This window comes from Mesoplodon mirus (genome assembly GCF_964341445.2).
Source record: "Mesoplodon mirus genome assembly, chromosome: X".
NCBI lineage: Eukaryota > Metazoa > Chordata > Mammalia > Artiodactyla > Ziphiidae > Mesoplodon > Mesoplodon mirus.
In genome coordinates this window covers 44,095,981-44,101,980 of record NC_138981.1, presented here as the reverse complement: position 1 = coordinate 44,101,980, position 6,000 = coordinate 44,095,981, and positions in this window count along the sequence as shown.

Here is a 6,000-nt window from a genome sequence, read left to right as displayed (position 1 = left end):
AAAAATTAATTTAAAAGAACAAAAACAAAAATTGGAAACAACCTAAATGTCCCTCAATAGGTGAATGGTTAAACACCCTGTAATACATCCATACCATGGAATACTACTCGGCAACAAAAAGAAGGAGCTATTGATACCTGCAACAACTTGGATGGATCTCCAGGGCATTATGCTGAGAGAAAAAAATTAAATCTCAAAAGGACACATACTGTATAATTCCATTTATAAAACATTCTTGAAATGACAAAATTATAGAAATGGAAAACAGATTAGTGGTTGCCAGGAGTTAAGAGATATTAGGGAGGGGTGTGTGTGACTATGAAAGTGTAGCATGAGGCAGATAATTTCAGCGTGAGAATATTTTTGTATCCTGATTGTTGTAGAGGTTATTGAATCTGCACATGTAATAAAACAGCATAGAACTATCTATATACACACATCATACTGATGTCAGTTTCCTTTGTTCAATATTGTACTATAGTTATGTAAGATTTAACCATTGCAGGAAACTGGATGAACATGCACAGGACCTCTCTGTGCTATTTCTGCAAATTCTAGTGAAACTACAATTATTTTAAAATTTCAAAAATTTAATGAAGACAAAATACATTTCTAGAGAAACAAAGACTAAGAGAATTCTTTGCTGGGTGGTCTGTCTGGCTTACAAGAAATCGTAAAAGAAGTTTTAGAATTTTATTTGTAAACTTTATTATTTTGAGGCCATGTTGTTGGGTACATACAGGTCCTGGATTATAACTTTCTGGTGAATAGTTCATGTTCTCTTGTACAGATGTACCTTAATTAGACCCGTCCACCATTGATGGACATTCAGGTTGTTTCTAATATTTTGCTAATACACACGATGCTGCCATGCATGTTCTGGTTGTACTTCAATACATAATGGTGCTAATATACCTGTGGGATAAATTCCTAGAAGTGGAATTTCTGGATCAAAGAGTTGGGTGTATTTTAAACTAGTTAAAGATATTCTAGATGAAAAAGTTCTGGAAATGGATGGTGGAGATGGTTGCAGAACAGTGTGAATGTACTTAATGCTACTGAAGTACACTTAAAAATAGTTAAAATGGTAAATTTTATCTTAGGTATATTTTACAATAAACAAAATTTTAAAAATTCAAATATATATATATATTCCTCTGTTTACTCCCCAAACAGCATGTAACAATATTTGCTTTCCCACATAGCTGTCAACTGCAGCCAACGTGGAGATGAGCCTGTCAGACTCCTCTTCAAGAAAGGACTCATTGCCCAGCTTCGAGAGGTATGGTTACTTGAGAGTCTCCAGTTGTTAGCTCTGCTGCGGTTCACCTCAGCTTTAGCGCCAAGGTCCCACTGTCCCCAGCCAATTACTGAGCAATGAGGTGGTTCAAAGTGTGAGGCAGGACTCCTCTAACAGGTCATCTTTGCTCTGGAGCTCCTCGTTCAGCTAGCTGCAACTTTGTCAGGCTGGCATCATGGTCTGACAGCTTCCAATCCTGCCCAATCCTCCTTCCCACCTTTTTCTTTCACAGGTGTTACTGCCCAATAAACCTGCACTACTTATTCTATCTCAGTATCTGCTTCCCAGAGAACTTAAGCTGTGACACCAACAGTATATAGCTGACTCTTGAAGAACATAGGGGTTGGGGTGCTCCCCATAAGAATCCACGTATAACTTTTGACTTCCCTAAAACTTACCTACTAATAGCCTACTGTTGACCAGAAGCCTTACTGATAAGGTAAACAGTTGATAAACACATATTTTGTATGTTATATGTATTATATACTGTATCGTTACAATAAAGTAAGCTAGAGAAAAGAAAATGATATTAATAAAATCATAAGAAAGAGAAAATACATTTATAGTACTGTACTGTATTGATTGATAAGTTTAAGTCATCTGTTTACAAGATGAATCGTCTGTCAGTACCTACATCAATATTGCCTTATATGATACAAAGCACTGTAGGGACTTCCCTGGTGGTCCAGTGACTAAGACTGCACGCTCCCAATGCAGGGGGCCTGGGTTCGATCCCTAGTCAGGGAACTAGATCCCACGTGCTGCAACTAAAGATCCTGCACTCCACAACTAAGACCCGGTGCAGCCAAATAAATAAAGAAACATTAAAAACAGAACACTGTAGATGTTATCTGTATTACTAACTCTAGACATCAAAAATGAAAAGATAATGTGAAAAAGATATTCATATTTATTTATAGTTATAATGTTTCATGCTTGATAGTGAAGAAGCACAGTATGATTGCTTTATGATAGGCTAGTATAATTGATACAATTGTTTCATAGTAGCCTAGCCTATACACTAATAAATGAATAATTATAAAATTTTTATGGCATACAGTATTTGTCATATTCATAATACAATATTAGAAACACTGTTACTTTTTTATTTTTACTTTTTGAAAAAATTTTAAATTAATTTTTATTGGAGTATAGTTGATTTACAATGTTGTGTTAGTTTCTGCTGTACAGCAAAGTGAATCAGTTATACATATACATATATCCACTCTTTTTTAGATTCTATTCCCATATAGGCCATTACAGAGTATTGAGTAGAGTTCCCTGTGCTATACAGTAGGTTCTTATTATTTATCTATTTTATATATAGTAGTGTGTATATGTCAATCCCAATCTCCCAATTTAGAAACAAGGTTACTGTTAAACAACCATCAGTTACCTGTGATTATAAGCTGATACTCAGTTTCTCCAACTGAGAGAGAGAGAGAGAGAGAGAGAGGAGAGAGGAATACTGTATGGTAATGTTATTCTTTGAAAGCAAAGTTATAAAACAGTAAGAAAACTAACACCATTTATTTTATATTTATACCACTCATCTTATGCCTCTGTAGGGATAGACTAGTATCTACATATATTTTACACATTCATGATATACCTTTTTCTTAATTTTTTCAATATTTCTAGGCTACATGTTTCGTCTGCAAGTTTTTTCAAATTGTCGCAAATCTCCCCAAAATTTTCCAGTATATTTATTGGACCCATGCAGATCAAACCCTAATCCTGTTGTTCAAGGGTCAACTGTATTACATATCTTTCTGGTCTTTTCCAACCTGATAGATGAAAAACAGCATTTCATAACTTTATCTTGCATTTCTCTATTATGATTTAGGATGAACACATTTTCATGTATTTAAAAGTGATTTGTGGGACTTCCCTGGTGGTCTAGTGGCTAAGGCTCCGTGCTCCCAATTGCAGGGGGCCCAGGTTCAATCCCTAGTCAGGGAACTAGATCCCAAATGCATGCCACAACTAAGAGTTTGCATGCCACAACTAAAGATCCTGCATGCTGCAACTAAAGGTCCCACATGCTGCAACAAAGATTGAAGATCTCATGTGCCGCAACTAAGACCCGGCACAGCCAAATAAATAAATAAATAATATTATAAATAAGTAAATAAAAGTGATTTGTATATCTATGAATTGTCTCTGTCTAGTTCCTTTTAAATTATTGGCCTTTTATATTGATTTGTAAGAGCTCTTTATATATTAAGTAAACTAGCCATTGATTGTATCTCTTGCAAATTTTTCTTCACATTTGTCATTTGGCTTTAAGGCTTTTTAAGTTAACCATGCATACATTAATTTTATGTACACAATGTATCAGTATATTCTCTCATGACTTGAGAATTTTATGTCATGATTAGAAAGGACTTCACTCTGAGAGAATAATAAAAGATTCTTCCATTTGTTTCCTTCTAGCACGCTCATAGTTTTATTTTTACATGTAAATCTTTAATCCATCTGGAATTCATTTTAGTGCAGGAAGTGAAGGAGAGTTCTAATTTTATAGTTTCCTGCTGAGTGCCATGAAATATTTCCTTCTGCTGATGAACTGGTATGCTTTTCCCCCATAAACAATACAAATCACATAACTGATGAAAGAAATTTTCACATTCTGACTTACTTCACTCTGTATGACAGACTCTAGGTCTATCCACCTCACTACAAATAACTCAATTTTGTTTCTTTTTATGGCCGAGTAATATTGCATTGTATATATGTGTCACATCTTCTTTATCCATTCATCTGTTGATGGACACTTAGTTTGCTTCCATGTCCTGGCTATTGTAAATAATGCTGCAATGAACATTATGGTACATGTCTCTTTTTGAATTATGGTTATAAGTCAGAAAGAGAAAAACAAATACCGTATGCTAACACATATATATGGAATCTAAAAAAATAAAATGGTTCTGTTGAACCTAGGGGCAGGACAGGAATAAAGACGCAGAGGGAGAGAATGGACTTGAGGACACGGGGAGGGGGAAGAGTAAGCTGGGACAAAGTGAAAGAGTAGCATTGACATATATACACTACCAAATGTAAAATAGATAGCTAATGGGAAGCAGCTGTATAGCACAGGGAGATCAGCTCGGTGCTTTGTGACCACCTAGAGGGGTGGGATAGGGAGCGTGGGAGGGAGACACAAGACGGAGGGGATGTGGGGATATATGTATACATATAGCTGATGCACTGTTATACAGCAGAAACTAACACAACATTGTAAAGCAATTATACTCCAATAAAGATGTTAAAAAAGAAGAAGAAATTTTCACATGTTGAGGTATAAGGAAGTCATTCTGGCATATACATAAGTTAACTTGAATTTTATGCTAACTAAAACTGCCTGTGGCCTATCAAACTTACATTGTGCATCTGCTTTAATTATTAAGGAAAAGGGTGCATTGACCAGCAGTAAAAAATGTCCATGTTAAAGATAAAGATTAAATGCCTCCCTTCCTGGGTTGCCAATGGTTGTATTCCAATGTTTAAGACGCCCTTCCCAGGTGCCAAGGCCGTACTGACTCGCTCTGTATGTGCTGATCTGTTTCTTTTTTTTTAACTTTGAAGGAAGTATCCCTAACTTGTTCGATGTTCTTTCTTCTGACAAGATGTAAAACCAAGCTTCTCCAGAGCACTTCCTCAGAGTTATCTGAGAGAGACTGCCTTCCAGGCTAGAGTCCTCAATTTGGCTCAAATAAAACTCTTTTCTATTCCTATTATATTTAGATTGTTTAATGATTATTTTCATCGACATAACTAACCCAATTTCCTTTTTGCTATGCTGTGGGAAGATCAGAGACAAATTCACAGCTATGCACAGATGTGAATTTCATACCTACTTCCCAATCTTCTTTGGTGTTAATCTTTTTTTTTTTTTTTTTTTTTTTTACGCGGGCCTCTCACTGTTGTGGCCTCTCCCGTTGCGGAGCACAGGCTCTGGACGCGCAGGCTCAGTGGCCATGGCTCACAAGCCTAGCCGCTCCGCGGCATGTGGGGTCTTCCCGGACCGGGGCACGAACCCGTGTCCCCTGCATCGGCAGGTGAACTCTCAACCACTGCGCCAACAGAGAAGCCCTAATGGGATGTATTTTTATCAGGTTCCAAATATCCAGTGGAAAATAAAGTAGGTAGTGGATGAACAAATGAGCTATAACTCATCTGGGCCTCAGTTATTTCTTACTCTTCTTGGGTAATGGCAAAGGCAGAGATCTCTAAGTCAGAGCTGGGGGAGGTTAGGGGATAGGAGGTTGGACTGGAGGAAGAGAAAATATAAATAGAGATATAAGAGCCTCATATCTCCCAGAAGCCTGAAAACGCCCACCCATAAGCCAGTAAGAGGTCACAAGTTGAAGCCAGGGAGGCCCATGTGCTTATTATAGTCCCAACCTATGTATTGGTGACTGACATGATTGTGTAGAGCTAGGATTGGCAAACTTTTTCTGTAACGGGCCAGATAGTAAATTCTTTAGAATTTTCAGGCCATATGGTCTCTTTGGCAACTACTCAACTCTGCCATTGTAGTGATGACAAATTGAAATTATAATGGAGTAATCACAGTTCAGACATACAAAAAATGGAGTCAGGCAGCTGTTGGGGATCTGGTCTCAGACACATCCCTGCACCACTGAGAACTTGAATTTTCTCTGAACTGTATCAAACTCAAGGACACCAGCAGCCCT